At 39.3% G+C, this 18,884-nt stretch overlaps 1 pseudogene across 1 annotated transcript in view; it reads left to right on the plus strand.

Annotated features, from left to right (window-relative positions):
• The window catches only part of LOC149159148 (polyadenylate-binding protein RBP45-like), a 132,090-nt pseudogene extending 113,579 nt beyond the window's left edge, over positions 1 to 18,511 (plus strand). Inside the window, exons 5-9 of the transcript XR_016261742.1 lie at positions 17,516 to 17,571; positions 17,667 to 17,797; positions 18,029 to 18,125; positions 18,213 to 18,288; positions 18,355 to 18,511. The product of XR_016261742.1 is annotated as a polyadenylate-binding protein RBP45-like (transcript). The remainder of the gene's footprint in view (positions 1 to 17,515; positions 17,572 to 17,666; positions 17,798 to 18,028; positions 18,126 to 18,212; positions 18,289 to 18,354) is intronic.
• The last annotated feature ends 373 nt before the right edge of the window (positions 18,512 to 18,884 follow it).

An 18,884-nucleotide genomic window follows, 5' to 3' on the forward strand; every position in this document is an offset into this window, starting at 1 on the left:
ACTGGGCACTGTGTTGCCTCCTCTGCCTTTTTGTGGTGTATTCTTGGCCCGGGAGAAGATTCTCCAACCAAAAACTATCTCTGCCCCTCTTTGCGTGATCACCTCGAAATCACTGCGCTGTTGTAGCCTCAGCAATTCAATCTGATTGATCAATTATCGGTATGGTCTCCAAGTGCCCCTCAAGTCTCTTCTTATATCTTTCTGTTGGACAACCAACGACCCAGATTAACTTCTAATCAATGGCTTAGATCATTTTGGCTTGATCCTCGTCTTCTTCTAAAAGTTACACCCACAATTTAGATTAATACCCATTAATTATTTTAATTTCTTAAGTTTAGACTTAGGGTCCCATTAAAAATAATCAATTATTTTATTAAAATTGTCTCCGAGTGGAATTTCCCAAAACAATTTCTGGGTATTGGAGAATGCATGTCTAAGCCTCCCTGCAAAATTTGAGACTTAGAACACATCCGATGCTACCAAAAATCAGAAGTTTTTAAAACTAGTGAGTTCTATACAAGCCAACTTTGCTAAGCTTTGGAATTAATTTATATTTTAACTAGTTCAAGAGAAACCATCGTGGTTGCTTCAGTTGATCTGCAAAGTCATTTCCTTCCAATTATTTTCCTTTCCTTTTTGAAATTGGGCAAAATTTAATTGGAGATCAAAGTTAACAAAAGCTTATAAAACTGATGTTGTCTCAAAGCAGGATGCCAAGAGGCTCTGTTTTGTTAGGGGTCTGGAACAAAATTCAGCACAAAAAAAGCGTCCTTTTAGTGGGTGGCCTCACTTAGGTCAGTTTTACTGTTTATGTAATGAACTACTATTTTGTCATTCATTTGACATTTTTGTAGCATTTTATGCTACCGTCGAACAATTTTTTTCTTGTATATTCGTGAGTTGTCCACCTTGTTAGTTTTCCTTTACCGAAATCCTGTTTATATAGTCACTTTCTCCATTTCCTGTTTTAATATGGTTGTTTCCTTCATTTTTGATAGAAAGTTTACTGTTCAATTCTTTTTTTTAAAAGTTTTATAAGCTTTTTTCCCCAATTGCTCATTGTCCATTTCATTTTTCATCTTCTGCATCTTTATAAAAGATTTTCAAACATTCAAGGCATCTTGTAGGCAGATATGGTATATGGTTGGCATAGGTATTTTGTTGTCATGAATGATTAATTAACAGTTTAGAGGCTTTGAGACTATCTTTTGGATTTTCTGTAAAGGATAGTCAAGTGGATGCCACCTTCATGTTGTGGCTGTCTTGTCATATAACTTAGCCTATTTAAATTGAGTTGAAACAATTGGCTACTGTAGATGTATCTGGAACAGTGCTTGAGTAGTGTTTTGTATTATAAACTGCTCAAACTGGATGTAAGGAAATGGGAGGCTTCGATATTATTTTTGTATTTTGTGTCAGTATAGCCAAGTGGATGCCACCTTATTTGGTGGATGCCTGTCTAAATTGAGTTGAAATAGTTGGCAATGTTTGGTATTGCAAACTTCTCAAACAGGATGTAAGAAATTGGGTTTAATGAAGTTATTGTATATCTTACATTGCATCTTTCATCTTTTGTGTTGATTCCTGACATTTACTCTTACATCTATTAGGTTTTATTAGATCCTTTGGATCCAATCATCTACCTTATTAGTGTTAACTTTACAGGTTACACAACACATGAAAACTGCATACTCTTGTGTAGGAAGTTATGTGATATGAGCTAGCTTGGAGATCCTCTTACATAGGAAGGTAGGTGATATGAGCTAGAGCGGATTGTTGTTTGTCATTGTAAAAGATTATCAATACATGATATTCCTATCAACCGACAAGTCAAATTTGTGAGAGTTTCCATGTGTGGAAATTAGATAGAGCAAAGAAAAAGGTTTCAATGTGAAAGAACTTTTTTGGAAGGATCTCACAAGAACTGTATGTGCAGTGCAGTGAGCTACTTAGGCTGATTCTATTATTAATGATTTTTGTGTGGTTTACCTAAATGACCTATGGTTAGGATCAGTGTAACAGGAATCAGCGAGTACTCGCGATTCCCAATCTAATCGCTCGTGAAACAATCCGATCCGAAACTATGCGAGTCAAATCGCGTTGACCAAGTTTGACTCGTGGTCAACACGAGTTTGACTCCCGAGTCTGCCGATTTTTCCGATTTTCCTGATTTTGCTGAGTCCCACCAGTTTTGGGTTTAGGGTTTATCGGGTTTCAGATTGTCGCTTTATCGGATTGTTGCCATTCCACCGTCGACGCCGCAGAGCCATTCCACCTTCGACGCCGCAGAGCCATTCCACCGTCCTCGACGCCGCAGACTCGCAGAGAAGCCGATGGGAATTGGAAACGGGAATTGCAGAGATTAATCCTCCAATTGATGCCGTAATCAGAACGGGAATTCTTCCTTACCTCGTTGTTTTCCTGCGAACGGCAGACACACCGAAGCTTCAGGTAACGATTGTCCACTACTCCACAACACTTTCACAACTCTGATGCTTTTGACAGTTTCCTATAGAAAGTGTGATAACGCTGACTCGATATCCCACCCTATTATTAACCATAAGGGTGCCTTATCCAAACTGATCCCTTTGTTTACAAGATGATCCACAACCCAATTATCTCTTCACACGTGAATCGTGATGCACTGAGTGAACCCTTAGACAATTTAGCAGTGAATAAATTCTCTTGAATATGGATTTTAATTTGAGATTCTGAGGGAAAGAGGCCAAATGGAGATGTCGAATTATATTATGAGAGTCACCCACAATTTTTATTCTATTAAGTTTGAGAGAAGTAACACAGAGAAGCCCTTGGAGGAGGGCATAGGCTTCCCAAGACTCCAATCTTGGTGGTTATATTTGGAATGCTTTCAGTATACTAAGAAGATAAAGCATTTCATGTATCAATCAATATGTTTTCCTGGTTTTATTGAAAGGCAACATTTCTATTTTTTTAGAATAACAGTGATCCCCAATACTGCTCCATAACAGTGATCCTCACACCTATCTATCTCCTAGTACATTAGAATACTGCTCCATAACAGTGATCCTCACTCGCCTTTTGCATAGTCTCTATAATATATATGTTTACTGACATCTGTCTTCATTTAATTTTTTAGATTTCTAGCATATTTTAAATTTTTGGATCATTTTTAAATTTGATTTTTTATTGTCTTTCACAGGAGCCACAAATTAAATAGAAGCCATAACTCCAAATCTTAACAGAAGCCACAAATTAAACACAAGTCCAAAACAAGAACAATGCCGAGGGAGAAGGACTTTGCTTAGGCTTATTGTGACAAGATTCTTGGAGACCCCAGGCTCCTTTATAAATTTTGCAAAGCGAAATGTAGTGGAGGCATTTATAGATTCAAGTTCCATCTTGCACAAATACTTGGCCATGATATAGGTCTTTGCAACAAGGTTGACAATAATGTCAAACACCAAGCAACCTTGACCATTGATATGTTGAGTCGGCATAATGCCAAAAAAGCAAAACAAAATAGTGAAATAGGAACTCTTGGAGTTGATGGTTTTTCTACCACTAGCCCCTTGTCACCTCACTCTGTTGAATCCTCAATGCCGTTCCCAAGTTTCCCACACATGCCTCCAAGGCCAAGTCAAACTCAAGGCCAAACGAGTCCTTCCTTCAACACTGGAGGTGGAAACATAAACACCTTTTTTGCTCCTCGCACAAAACCCGGTTCCCAACCTACCTTGGATGCCACTGGTTGGAAAAAAAAATATCCATAGTTAGGGAAGGAAGGCCATTGCTAACTTTTGGTACTATTTGACATACCTTTCCACTGTGCCAGAAATCCTTATTGGCAAGCTATGATTGATGCAATTGCTATTGCGGGTCCAGGGTTCAAAGCCCCTACATCAGAGAGCCTTAGGACAGATATGTTGTTAGAAAGTGTTGAAGATGTCATGCTTGTGCTAGCCGAGTTTCGTTCATCATGGGTAGAAATAGGGTGCACCATCATGAGTGATGGATGGACAGATAAGAGGAATAGAACTTTAATAAATTTCCTTGTATCTTGTCCTGCAGGCAAAATGTTTCTCAAATCAGTGGATGCTTCAGAGTCCAGACAAGGTTAAGACTGCCCAACTTATCTGTGAAATGATGGAGGAAGTCGTTCAAGAAGTGGGAGAAGAACATGCTGTACAAATTGTCATTGATAATGCAACTAATTATATGGTTGCTGGTAGACTTTTTGAGATTAGGCACCCCACTATTTTTTGGACCTCTTGTGCTGCCCATTGCATAGATTTAATGCTTGAGGACATTGGTAAGCTTCATTGGATACATGAGGTTGTGGAGAAGGCAAAATCCATAACCAAATACCGATACAACCACACTATTGTCCTAAACACGATGAGAAAATACACTGAAGGTAAAGAAATTGTTCGACCTGCAGTGACTAGATTTGCAACAAATATCATATCTTTGCAATCTGTGGTTGAGCAAAAGATAACTCTGAAGAGGATGTTCTTGGGACCTGAGTGGATGGCATCTAAACATTCCAAGACCCTTGAAGGCATCAAAATTGTTGCACTTGTGTTTAATGATGGTTTCTGGAAAGATGCTGAAGAGATTATTGCTGTGACGGAGTCCCTTGTTAGAGTTCTCAGGTACTTCAAGTCTTTTAACTTTTTCATTTTTTAAATTTCATTTCAAGCTTCTTTTTATTTACAATGTTTCATATTTATTTAAATTTGAATGCTTGAACTTTCAGGATGGTTGATGGTGACAAACCCGCTATGGGTTACATTTATGAGGCGATGGATCTCGCAGAGGAGGCCATCAAAAGAAGATATGGGGATGATGAGACAAAGTATATGTCTCTTTGGGATATTATAGATGCATGTTGGGATAGGCAATTGCATTCCCCCTTACACGCTGCTGGGTACTTCTTAAACCCACTATTTTTATGATAAGAGCAAATTTAATGAGGATGGGGAGGTTGGCAGAGGACTTATGACATGCATGGAAAGGTGCTTCCCTGATCTAGACAGTGTTTTACAACTCCGACTCCGACTCCGATTCGGCCGAGGATCGACTCCGACTCCGACTCCGACTCCGACTCGGTAATGACTCGGCCGGCTCGATTTCAATGACTCGGTCGTTGTAAAAAATACATTAAATATTTATTTTTTTTATAAAAAAACATAATTTTAAATATTTTAAACATAATTTTAAAGATTTTCATTCATGTTTCCAAACACACAGCATTATAATATAGATGGAAGACAACATATGTATTATGATCAAAGTAGGCTCATGAACTAGGAGACTTGTTGGGGACCAACAAGTTCTAGGAGATACACTTAGCTATCTTATGAACTTGATTATAATTAGTTCGCAAGTGTGATTAATGAGCAATGTATTAGAGATCTTGATTAGATTAGACACTTCAAGATTTTCATTTAACAGTTAAGATACCAGTGCCTTCAATAACAATGCCCAAGTTATAAATTAGAAACACTTGTAAGTAAAATGCCAAGTCATAAGATGGGTAACTGCTGTAAGGAAAATGTTAGTACAATGAGATGACACAATAGATTGAACCTTTATTATGCAAACTGCCAAGGTACTTCAGTGTGGGAAATGCCCAACCAATCAATATTAACCAATGAAGCACTTCAGAACTGTTTAATGAAATAATGACAGTTGAGACAAAGAGAGCAAATGCTTTAGTTATGCACTTATTTGGGAAGCTTTCCACTTATGATTTAACAGTTAGAAACAAGTGACCAATGAGATGCAACTAAAACAAAGCTATCCAGGCCAGAGAGAACTTATGCAATATTCAAAGGTTCTCCAAATGCCTCAAACAACTCACTGTCACCAAGTATTAGACTACTGTAGCTTAATCCGTGACAAGAATGATGAGAAAAGAGCAAACTATCATAAGATCCACTCTCTGCACTGCTCCTAGGGCTCAATTTTATTGATATTCAGATCTGATATGTGTTGAAAATTCTGCAACGAGGGACTGTGTATTAGATTGCTGTCAAAGAAAATTTGTCTACCCTTATGCAAGATAGTTACCAATATGCAGGGAACAAATGTACAAGACCAATCTTAAAGCCAAGCGCACTGTCTTATACTTCAAAGATACCTCAAATCAAACCACTTCAAACTGCATTACCCTTTAGAATCCATTAACTGCATTTAACTTTTTCAAAAATCACATAAAAAGTGAATTTTTTTCATCTTTTACGCTGCCCAGCCGTAGGTTCATTGACTCGGCCGAGTCATAACGGACCCGGCCGGGTTGACCGAGTTACATATGACTCGGCCGAGTCATATGTGACTCGGTCAACCGAGCCGGGTTGCTGGCCGGGTCAAAGATTTTGGTGCTGGCTCGGTTCGAAACGGCCGATTCGGATTCGAAACGGGCAGGTTGTAAAACACTGGATCTAGAACATCAAAGTCGTGTCTTTTCCCAACTACAAGATTATAGGGCGCCATCTAAATTGTTTGCCTATACTAGTGCTATAAGAGAAAGGTCTAAGATGTTGCCAGGTACCCAGCTTGAAGGCTTCATCAATTCATTAAATTTGTTTAAACTTTATTTTGTATGTTAAATGTTTTATTAAATTTTCTTTTCTTTTTAAGTTTTTACTATTTAGTACTTCTACTCACAAACCCTTAAACCAAGCATTTACTATTTGGTGGCAAAACTTTGGTAGTGATACGCCAGATTTGAAGAGATTTGCCATTCGAATCTTAAACCAAGCATGCAGTGCTTCAGGTTGTGAACGCAACTGGAGCATGTTTGAGAAAATACATTCTAAGAAGCGCAACCGATTGACACAAAAATGCTTGAATGACCTTGTATTTGTCCATTACAATCTACGACTTCGCAACAAACAAATACTAGGTGAGACTCGAGAGTTTGAATTTGAAGGGTTCATAATCTAGTTCGTACTTTAAAGTTCAAACTTCAAACTTCAAAGTGAAACTTTAATTCACATTTCAATGTCTCATGGTAATGACAGGTATGGAGCATTCACCAATCAACCTTGAAGAGATAGATTTGCAAACTACAAATGCGGCAGACTGGGTCCAATTAGAGGAGCCTCCTCTTTTAAGCCTTCATGACTTGAAGAACTTTGAGAGTCAAGCAAGCGAAGGAGTGGAAGGAATTGCTTCTAGTTCTCACTCTTAAGAGTCTTAGACTCTTAGTTGCTGATTTTTTTCTGATTAGTATGCAGTATTTTGTAAGCTTTTAGAAGCATATGCTTCTAAGTTTTGGTTCTATGTACTATGTAGTCACTGGTTAGAACTTAGGACTCAGGAGTCAAGACTTAGTGCTTTGGATCATGTTTGGACTCATAACATATATGAGATACTTATTCATTCATGATATTTTGGACATCTATTGATATTATGCATTGTTTGGACATGCCTTTACCGAATATTAATGAAAAATGTTTTTTTTTTTGTTCGATATATGTGTATATTTTTATTTAATGAATTCAACGATTTTTTGCCGATTTTTTCCTGATCCAATTAAAACTCTTCGCTCTTTTGCCTCGCCGATTTATTGCCAATTCCAAGTCTGGTAACATTGGTTAAGATTCTGGTCTACACATATCTGAATGTATTCATGAGAAGTTTAGTGAGTAATGTAGCTTCAGTTTTTCTTTTTACTATTCTAGGGGCATGTTTGGAATGGACAAAGTTCGTTCTTCAAGTTAAATACTCTAGAAGACTTGGAATATGTAGATATCCATTGAGATACAAGAATATATATTAAGCTGTATGAATAAGAATGATGATACAAATGAGAGTGAGGGGCCTGCTTATATACTAGACAAGTGCCTCTTCATGGAAAGTCATGTCCCATTTAGACATGCCTTTTCAACACTAATTACTAATTAACTAATCATTATTACAATTATTATCATTATTTATATTTAATATATTTTATTCATAACATTGTCTTCCTCTTCAAAAATATTTGTCCTCAAAGCTTGTTAATGATAAGGCTTGATCTCTTTTTCTGTTTCGAATGCCTTCTCATCTGAGAACTGTGATCTTCGATGATATAAGTTGATATGATCCTTGGAGTGATATATAAAATTGTCACACGGAGAAATGATCTAACCATCCTAAATTAATCTTTTGTGGAATCTTTCGATTACTAGAAACTTGTGATGAATCGTTATCACTGCATTGAATTGTGCGCACTTCAGTATCCTTCTGAACATAAGTTTGTTGTTTTTGTTTTGAGAGATACAGATATACAGATTGATTTTGAGAGATACAAATATACAGACTGATTGGAATGTCTGCTTTTGTGATTCAGATGTAGATAAGGAGTTTGTCTTTCCCTTATCATGTGTGTGGCAAGATTGAGACTTACTTCAGGTTTTGATGTTGTCGAGTTGGTTACAAAATCTTCACCTGGGTTTTTCATCATTTGAACTGCAACTTCTGAGTACATCCTTACTTCAGTTGGGTTTGGATTTGTCTGAATTGTGAGATTAATGGGATCTGTGTTTGTTTCCTTTTCTTCGACTTGGACTGTTACGTCTAAAGACTTTGATACTTCTTTCGTGAGTAATTCTTCTAACTTGTTTTTTAATGATTGCTTATCATCCTTAAGTTTCTTAATTTGAGTGAGTAGACTTTGATTATGGTTTCTCAGATGTAAGAGTTCTTTGGTTTCTGATTCATCAACCTTATTTTCAATGTCTTGACTTTTAAGCTTCTCATCTTTTAGATCTCTGATTTGTTCCAATAACCTTTGGTTCAGGTCTTTTAAGTGCAAATTTTCTTCTTCCTTCTTTGATAGAATCTCGTTGAATTTCTTCTTGACACATCCCTTCTCTTTTTCTAATTTTTTCTTTTTTTTGTTCTTTCATATTGAAACAAAAGTGCAATGCATTGAAAGCATTGTAAGCTTATCTCTGATTCAAAGCATGGTAAGGTCCTTGTACACAACCCTTATTGTAATAATTAATTGTGAAGGTAATCATGAGAATCTTGAAGTTAGTGAATAATGTACCTTCAATCTTTCAGGAAGATACAAAGGGTACAACCTGAGATCTGAGCAAGGACTAGTGGCACTAGGTAGGTGAATGCAAATTATGTATTAATTGCCTGCATGCTACAACAAGGCAACAACAATGCTTGGCACAAATTTTGGCTACATCTGAGAGGCCGCATGCGCCTGTAATATGGCATACCCCATGCAGGGTAGTTGATAGTTTGCCAATATTTGAACATGTTGTGTCATATATCTATTGAATCCTAACCCTTTTATTGTGGGGTAGGAGGGCATTGAAGTATTCTTTCCAAGCAGGGTGTGCTCAAGAAGATACATAGGGTAAACCCTGAGATCTAAGCAAGGACTAGTGGTACTAGGTAGGTCAATGCAAATTATGTATTAATTGCTTGCAAGCTACAACAAGGCAACAACAATGCTTGGTACAAATTGTTTTTTCCAAGTAGTCTGAGTTGAGGAAGATATGAAAGGTAAACCTTGAGATCTAAGCAAGGACTAATGGTACTAGGTAGGTCAATACAAATTATGTATTAATTCCCTGCATGCTATAACAAGTGAACAATAATGCTTGGCACAAATTATGGCTACATTTGAGAGGCCACATGCCCCTGTAATATGGCAGACCCCATGCAGAGTAGTTGATATCTTGCCAGTGTTTGAACCTGCTGTGTTGTATATTTGTTGAACCCTGGCCCTTGTATTGTGGGGGAGAGGAGGGCATTGAAGTATTCTTTCCAAGCATTGTGAGTTCATGAAGATATAAAGGGTAAACCCTGAGATCTGAGCAAGGTTTAGTGGTACGAGGTAGGTCAATGCAAATTATGTATTAATTGCTTGCACGCTATAGCAAGGCAACAACTTCTTGGTACAAATTGTTCTTTCCAAGCAGTCTGACTTCAGGAAGATATGAAAGGTAAACCCTGAGATACGAGTAAGGACTAGTGGTGCTAAGTAGGTCAATGCAAATTATGTATTGATTCCTTGCATGCTATAGCAAGGCAACAATAATGCTAGGCACGAATTGTGGCTACATCTGAGAGGCCACATGCCCCCTATAATATGGCAGACCCCATGCAGGGTAGTTCATAGCTTGCCAATATTTGAACTTGTTGTGTTGTATATCTGCTGAACCCTGGCCCTTGTATTGTGTTGTGTTGAATTTCCACGATCTTGGGTCTAGGATAGAATCTTAGAATCTCTGGCATTGCCAAACCAAGAATCTCAACAAAACTACTTTGCATAGCAGAACAATATAAAACTGTAAATCACACATGCACAAGTATAGACAATTTTTTTACAAAATATTGTACAAATATGTACAACAACCCAATCTTCGTTATATTAAATCAACATATAATACAACAATTTAGGGCTTCCCATACAAGGGATACACGATACAATGACAATCTCGCTGTAGTCTCTACGTAGTATCTCGTCTTGCCGGTCCTTTGCTTCCATTCTGCTCTCGAGTTGCCCCTTATTCTATCAAGAGACAACACAGAGTCTCCAAGAGGGCTTCCACATATCATTGCTGCAATTCGCTTTTGCTACAATGAACACGGGTTGATCCAATCTTCTCTTCTAGGCTGGTCAACATCTAAGCTCCAATATGCCAATCTAGCAGTCACTTTCGTCCATCAAGGTGCTGCACATTAGGCTCTAATCTTCACCCAACCTTCAGCTGTCAACGTCACTTTATGGCTGCTTGTCAAGGGCTACTTTGGGCTATCAACGCGCTGCCCTCCACCAGTCCAATGATGCCCAATACTCCATTGCAAGATCTGTTCCTAGGAGAGGCTTCTAACCACCAAATTAAGCCCTCCAAATGGCTCCCACAGGCTGCTACTATGTCCACACTTGGACACCATCCAGTCAACAACAATTCAACATAGAAAACAACAACATACCTGTACATGTGAGCTGGTGCAACTGCTGTAGGATAACATTCTGGTTAGGGAATCAACGCAGACCCTAATAGCCCTCTCAAAGCACTACAACAATCCTCTTTTTCACTACGGTTTCCCTCCTTTCCTTAGCTCCTTGCCCACGCTGCCTATTCCTCTTCTTCTGCACTGAGAAATAGGCCTTACGACCCTCCCAAAAAGCCTAACATAGGCTTGCAGTACCTCTGTGACAACTACAGGGATTGCGACTTAATCAAACTGTGAGAAACCATCTTAACCTTGAACCAAATGAGCCTAGATACACCTAGATTCCTCTGCTGCGCCTGCTCCTCACCCTGTCAAAACCACACAAAAGAACCCAAAACTGTCCCTTATGCACCTCGACCTTCTCTTCTTTGTGCTGTGGCTTCCACAGGTAATGTTCTCACAATGAATGTTGCACTTGGATGGATGTGAAGTGACCTCCAACGTCACTCATATATATACAAATCTATGTGGTGTTAAAACATGACTTGTGGCACTTCAAATTGTCAAACTGACCTCCATTTTGTGCCACTTTAACCCACAGTTTCATTCAAAATTTCATATCTCAAGCTCTAGAGCTTCGATTTGAGTGATTTTCGAAGCGTTGGATTCGCCACGCCATCCCATATCACCTCAAATTTTCTCATGCTCAAATTCATCATGGTTTTGGCCCAACTCCTTTGGGTGCAAAACCCCAACCTTGGGTTCCAAGCCCACAAGTGACTCTTGTGGTGCTCCACCCTCCAAACCCTGAAACCTAGGGCTTGGAGTACCTCCTAAGCTACTAAAAAATCAATAGTATTGTGGGGGAGAGGAGGGCATTGAAGTATTCTTTCCAAGTAGTGTGACTTCAAGAAGATGCAAAGGGTAAACCCTGAGATCTGAGCAAGGAGTAGTGGTACTAGGTAGGTCAATGAAAATTATGTATTAATTTCTTGCATGCTACAACAAGGCAACAATAGTTCTTGCTACAAATTGTTCTTTCCAAGTAGTGTGAGTTCAGGACGATATGAAAGGTAAACCTTGAGTTCTGAGCGACTAGTGGTACTAGTTAGGTCAATGAAAATTATGTATTAATTGCCTGCATGCTATCACAAGGCAACAACATTGCTTGGCACAAATTGTGGTTACATTTGTGAGGCCACATGCCCCTGTAAAATGGCAGACCCCTTGCAAGGTAGTTGATAGCTTGCCAGTATTTGAACTTGGGTCATCTCTGCAATAACTACCCCAAGTTGCCTCTAGACATGCAAATTTCAAGATACCATTGTTGGGAATCACAATTTCCATTAGACCAAAGACTGCAAGTGTTAGTTAACGATTGCATCACGAGATATAAAGGATCCACTAAAGGTGGTTAGTCCATGTTGCAAAACACACTGGGAGCAATGGTTTATCCAATTTGCAAGAATCTCCCCCCCCCAGCGCAAGACGGGTGTGGATCGAACTTGTAACATATACTTTGATACTACTTGTTGGGAATCATGATTGCCGTTACACCAAAACCTGTAGGTGTTTGTCAACGATCACATCGCCAAAGATAAGGATCCACACGAGGTGGTTAATCCATGTTGAGAAACACACAGGGAGTGCTGGTTTATTCAATGTCCAACAAGCATCATTTGTGAATTTCAAACTTGGAAATAAAGCCAAAAGAGGAGTTACCAACAAATTTGAAAAGTGATGAATGTTTTGAGTCATGTTTCCAGTGCCTAGGGGTGGAATTTCCAGTAACATGGGTTATTTGTTGAGCCCCTCAAGATGTTGCTAGCTTCAAAATTTAAAGGCTAATTTAATCTAAGATTAATATTTTGTGGATGGATGGTGCAACGTATGAATGCTCGATCATATAAGCCAATATTTGATTTTTTGGAAGTGTAATTGTTGTGGATCTTGGCATAAAAGGCTGAGGGCATGCCTAGTTGGATGTAAACCTAATTTTCTACTGGTTATTTTTTGTAGCATCAGATGTGTTCTAGCCTTGAAATTTTATGGAGAGGATAGAATACATGAGATCTCCAAAACCCAGAAATCGTTTATGGAAATTTCGCCTAGAAATGACTTAATTAGATTATTAGTTAGTTTTATTATATTTCCTAAGACTAAACTTAGGAATATGACTAATTAATCAGAATTAATTAAGTTAAGGTGTGAATGTCCTAGAAACTCACACAAATCGACTTCAAGTTAATCCTAGCCATCGATTAAGATCTAAACTTGGCCATTGAAGTCTCAACAGAAGATTATAAGAAGTCGTCGATGGGGATTGGAGAAATCACTTTAGTAGTTCGATTTCATGAGCAGATCAATTTCTAGAGTAGCAACAATCAGTTGTTGGAGAGAGAGCCAGTGAGATCGAAGCAGTGAGAGAGGGGCGGGGACAGTGAAGCTGGAGGAAGGATTCCAGTTCCTGTGTGTGCATTTGCGGAGAGGAAATTGAGCCATAGTGAGGCTGACGCATAACAACGCAGTAGCCTCTAGAAGCAATTCCAAATCTGCTGGGGAAAATTGAGGTTCAGTGCTAGAAGCTGGGCAGAGGCTCCAGAGGCAGGAGAGACATTTTCCCAGACAACAACAGACCAAACGGCTTGAGGAGAAGCTGGGCAAAGGTTCTAGAAGCAGGAGAGACATTTTCCTAGACAACCGTAGACCAAACGGCTTGAGGAGAAGTTGGTTCGAGCTGAGCACTGAAGTGACTGTGCTAGGGTGACGTAGTAGGTGTGCAAGAGCTAGTTTGGACGACTCAATTTGAGCCGAGGTCAAAGCTCGAATTTGCCTGTGGAGTGAGGAAATTCCTCACTAGATTTTCTTGCTAGTTTTTCTCTGTGGGATTACCAGTTTCAGCATCTAGTTGTACTCAGATTATTTCACTGCTGCATAATAATAAAACTCTCAGCTGCTGCATCGATTTCTCCAAGTTGTGTTTTTTCTGGGGACATTAGGGAATAATAAAACCCTCAACTGCTGCATCATTTATTTCTTCCGCAATTTTATATGTGTAGGTTGCAATGTGATTGATTCAATATTTTGTTGTAGCAAACAATAAATAAATTATTAAAAATTAATTTAACAATTAGGAGAATTATTTCCAGTTGTTGCAATAGGATTCAGGTTTCTGAATTTTCACATGGTATCAGAGTGCTGAATGATCAACCAGAGAGCTTAGTAGTGAAGGAAGAGAGAGTTTCGCTATTCGTTGAGGGGCAGCAGAGTGAAACCCAAGAGGTAGCGCAATCACCTTGGTCAAGAGGTCGAATTTCTTGAGGAGAATCGATTTTTATGAGAGAGGGACAGAAAAATTCGATCTCTCTAGATTGAGGGATTCTAGAGGCAGAGGGAGCAACCAATATTTTTCGCAGAGCAGATCTCTAGCTGGATGCAGTAGTTTTGCAGCAGTTGCTAGAGCAGAACTAGTGTCGGGTGGAAGAAGAGCACACATTGAGGGAAAATTTTCCTCAGGGAACTTCTAGTCTCAAGAAGTTCGATTTCCCTTGCAAATCAACAATCGTTGTGTGCAAAGTTTCTCACTCTAGTAGGGAGTGCAAATAACTGAGCAGCCGCTGAGCAGAAGGGAAGAGGAAATTTTCGACATTGTTTGAGATGGCCATTGCTGGGCTTCGTGATCAAGACAGGTTGGATGGTGCTTCCAACTATGTCATTTGGAAGGCAAGGATGTCCTTCCTTCTGGATGAATATGGCCTGAAGCCATTTATAGATGCAGTGGTAGCTATCCCCACGGATGCAGATCAGCTGAAGGAGTACAAAAAGGAGATGGCGCGGGCGAAGAGGTTGATCCTTGATGGTGTTTGGGATCACATTGTTTCACACATAGTTGGCAAAGGGACTGCCAGAGAAATGTGGGAGACTCTCACCATGCTGTACCAGGGCACTTCCGAGCAACGAAAGATGTACTTAGAGGAGAAGCTGAGATGCACCAGGATGCAGAAGGGGGAAGGCATAGACCCCTTCCTCACCAGGATTCAGGAGATCTGGCACCAACTTGTAGTTGTTGGGGCAGCGCCTCAACCCATGGAGCTAGTGTGATTGGCACTTAACAGTGTCTCAGAGTGGCAAATATTTGTCCAAAGTATCTTGGGCAGAGACACCTTGCTAAGGTGGGACAGGATGTGGGCCGATTTGCAGTAGGAGTTGAGACGAGCTCTAGTGAAGAACTCCATCAGTGGCAACAACAGTGGATCGAAGTAGGTGAAGGAGGAGAATGTGGCCCTTGCATCGAAGGGTCCTAGTGAGGGACAGGGGGAGCAGCGAAAGAAGAAGGACCTGTCAAAGGTCAAGTGCTTTGTATGCGGTGAGCTTGGTCACTACAGCGCCAAGTGTCCTCTCAGGAAGAAGGACAAAGAGGAGAAGTGGGACCAATAGGCAATATCAACAAAGATCGATAGGCTTTCTTCCAGGTTGGAGGAAGACTTCGCCATGTTTGCTGACATATCCCCAGGAGTGAAGTGGGGTGACTTGGTGCTGTAGCCCTAGAGTGCTACAGATGGGTAGGATCCTTGAGGAGGTCCAACTCTTGGATTAGTGCCTTGCTACGGGGGCTGACAGTATTTCAATAGTGGGATGGATCAATGGCAGTAGATGCAGTCAAATGCCAGAGTGACAGATGTAGAGTCTAGTAGCAGTCAGATGTCAGAGTGACAGATGCAGAGTCTAGTAGCAGTCAAATGCTGGGGAGCGCAATGTAGAGTTGGCAGCAGTGCAAAGTCATCAGTAGTGCAGATTCCTCAGTGACTGTGCAGATACTAGTAGCAGCCAGAAACTCGGGTGATAGATGCATCATACTGATCATAATTGATTCAGTGTTTAGGATGATTTTCAGTTGCATATGTTGCAGTTGCAATAACAACAGTGGAGAGGGAGTTGTAGTGCAGATGCAGTGTTGGTAGCAGTTCAGCAGGTCAGCAGCAACACATATCAGAATTGCGCAGTAGTTGGTGGGCAACAAAAGCCAAACATCAACAACGTAACAAGAGATGATGTAGAGATAGGGTGTTGCTACAGGTGGCAGTAACTCTAAAATGCATTCCTCGCTAAGAGGGAGTGTTAGTTTTTGTAGCATCGAATGTGTTCTAGACTTGAAATCTTGTGAAGAGGCTAATATACATGAGATTTCCAAAACCCAGAAATCGTTTATGGAATTTCCACCTAGAAATTACTTAATTAGATTATTAGTCAATTTTTTAAATATTTTATGAGTCTAAACTTAGGGAATATGACTAATTAATCAGAATTAATTAAGTTAAGGCGAGAATGTTCTAGAAACTCATACGGATCAACTTCAAGTTAATCCTAGCCATCGATTAAGATCTAATCTTGGCCGTTGAAGTCTCAACAGAGGATTATAAGAAGTCGATGGGGCTTGGATAAATCACTTCAGCAATTTGATTTCATGAGCAGATCGATTTCCAGAGTAGTAGCAATCAGTTGCCACAGAGAGAGCTAGTGAGATCGAAGCAGTGAGAGAGGGGCAGGGACAATGAAGTTGGAGGAAGGATTCTAGTTCCGGTGAGTGCATTTGCAGAGAAGCGAGTGAGCCACAGTGAGGCTGATGCAAAGCAACGCAGTAGCCTCTAGAGACAATTTCAAATCTATTGGGGAAAGCTGAGTTTCAGTGCCAGAAGCTTGGCAGTGGTTCTGGAGGGAAGGAGAGACATTTTCCTAGACAACAGTAGAGCAGACGACTTGAGGAGAGGCTGGTTTGAGCTGAGTGTAGAAGTGACTGCGGACGCAGTAGCTACGTAGAGCTAGTTTGGACAACTCAATTTGCACTGAGGTTAGAGCCCGGATTTTGCTGTGGAGTGAGGAAATTCCTCACTAGATTTTCTTGTCAGTTTTCTTTGTAGGATTGCCAGTTTCGGTATCCAGTTGTACTCAGATTATTTCACTGCTGCATAGTAATAAAACCCTCAGCTACTGGGTTTTTCCGGTGACATTGGTCCAAAAATAATTGTGTAAATTTGTGTGTGCTAGGATTTCTTCTAGCGTGTATTTCTTCCGCAGTTTATTTGTGTAGGTGGCAGTGATATTGATTCAGTATTTGCTGTAGCAAACTGTAAATAAATTGTTAAAAATTAATTTAACAATTAGGAGAATTCTTTCTAGTTGCTGCAATAGGGTTCGGGTTTCTGAATTTTCACACTGGTCAGGGAAAAAATGTCTTGTCCTTTGTTGCCTTTGGTTTTGTGAAACTAAAACATAGCTGCCCATATGTTGGCATTATTACTATTTTATGTTATGTTTACCCATTCCTAATGCATGCCTGATATTCCTGTCATACATAATTTATTTTAGCTTTTTGTAAAGGATTTTAGCAAGCTGCTTGTCATTGGTGGCAACTGATTACACCCTGGTTACTAGTTCGTTTCAGCATAGTTTCTTTAGCCATCAATTCTGGCTATGTTTATTGTTTATGAAATGTTATGTGATTATTTATTAATGCAGGGTTTGCTATGTGATAATTTATTGAGATATATCATCTGTTTAGTATTTGTTGTTCTTTATTTATTCTATATATGTCCTATACCCCTCACAAGTGCTTTGTTTGCAGCAGCGACAGTTCCTCCTCAAGTAGTTGCCTCAGATAATGATCCAAATAATACAACTGTGCGTTCCTCTGTTTTTGTTTGTCTCTTTGCATGCTTTCATTTCTTCAAGGAATTTGTTACTTTATATTCTTATTCTATTTTCCTTTTGGACAGATATTTGTGGGTGGCTTAGACCCAACTGTGACAGATGAAATGCTGAGATCATTATTTGGCCAGTTTGGAGAACTTGTGCATGTCAAAATACCAGTGGGCAAACGTTGTGAATTTGTCCAGTTTAGTAACAGGTATTGCTTATGAAGATTTTGAAGCACCTATTGCACACTTTCTTGTATAGTATATTTCAACATGTCAGGCTACAATGCAAAGCATTAGAATGTAGCTTTTTACTCTTCATTTTCTCGACATGCATAAGCTTGCCACTTCACGTAGAATCTGAAATTTTAGAAACCAGTGTTGGTTCAAATTTTAATAGTTTAATTTCTGTATTGTTTTTGACAAAATCATTCCATTTACAGGACTTCTGCAGAGGAAGCATTGCAAATGCTACATGGTACAGTTCTTGGTCAGCAAGCCATTCATCTTTCTTGGGGACGAAGTCCTGCAAACAAACAAGTGTGTGCTTTTAATGGTACAGTTGTTGCTTAAGTGATTATTCTTGATGTCAGTTCATATGATGGATTTATATTGTTGTAGCTGCAGACTGCTGGGTGGGTTCAACCCCAACAACCAGATCCAAATCAATGGAATGAAACTTATTATGGTTACGGACAAGGATTTATATTGTTGTAGCTGCAGACTGCTGGGTGTGTTCAACCCCAACAACGAGATCCAAATCAATGGAATGGAACTTATTATGGTTACGGACAAGGATCCCAATATGTACAGTTATGCTCGTTATGCATATGGAAATTATCAGCAGGTAAATTAGTCTGGAGCATTTCCACTTGGAAAACGGGAAGCTATAGGTGTCCTCTATTCACTGTGCAAATTACAGCGGAGTCTGTCTTTGTAAGCTAGTGTATGTCTTCGTTTTGGTAGTTCAAAACTCTTAAATTCTACTAGTTGGGATTAGTAATAGCCACAAAAATATTATAGCAGCAGTTCAATATTTTATTTTACTTATCTGTCAAAAACTCAAAACACATGGAGAATTGAAGTTTGCGATGTGTTTGATCACATTAGTATTTTATTCAAGATTACCAAATTACATGGGAACAATTTGTAATTCTGTTGAGGGGTTCCATTAACGGTCTTTTGTTTAAATATAAGATAAATTTCTGTAAATTCACTCCCGATGTTAGAGATCTTTTGTCCCTTTCTTAATTGGATACAATTGATGAGGGTGTTCTCACAATACATTTCATTGGTTTT

Source organism: Pinus tabuliformis, chromosome 5_2 (genome assembly GCF_031772625.1).
Source record: "Pinus tabuliformis cultivar Carrire ecotype Pingquan chromosome 5_2, CPIR1, whole genome shotgun sequence".
NCBI lineage: Eukaryota > Viridiplantae > Streptophyta > Pinopsida > Pinales > Pinaceae > Pinus > Pinus tabuliformis.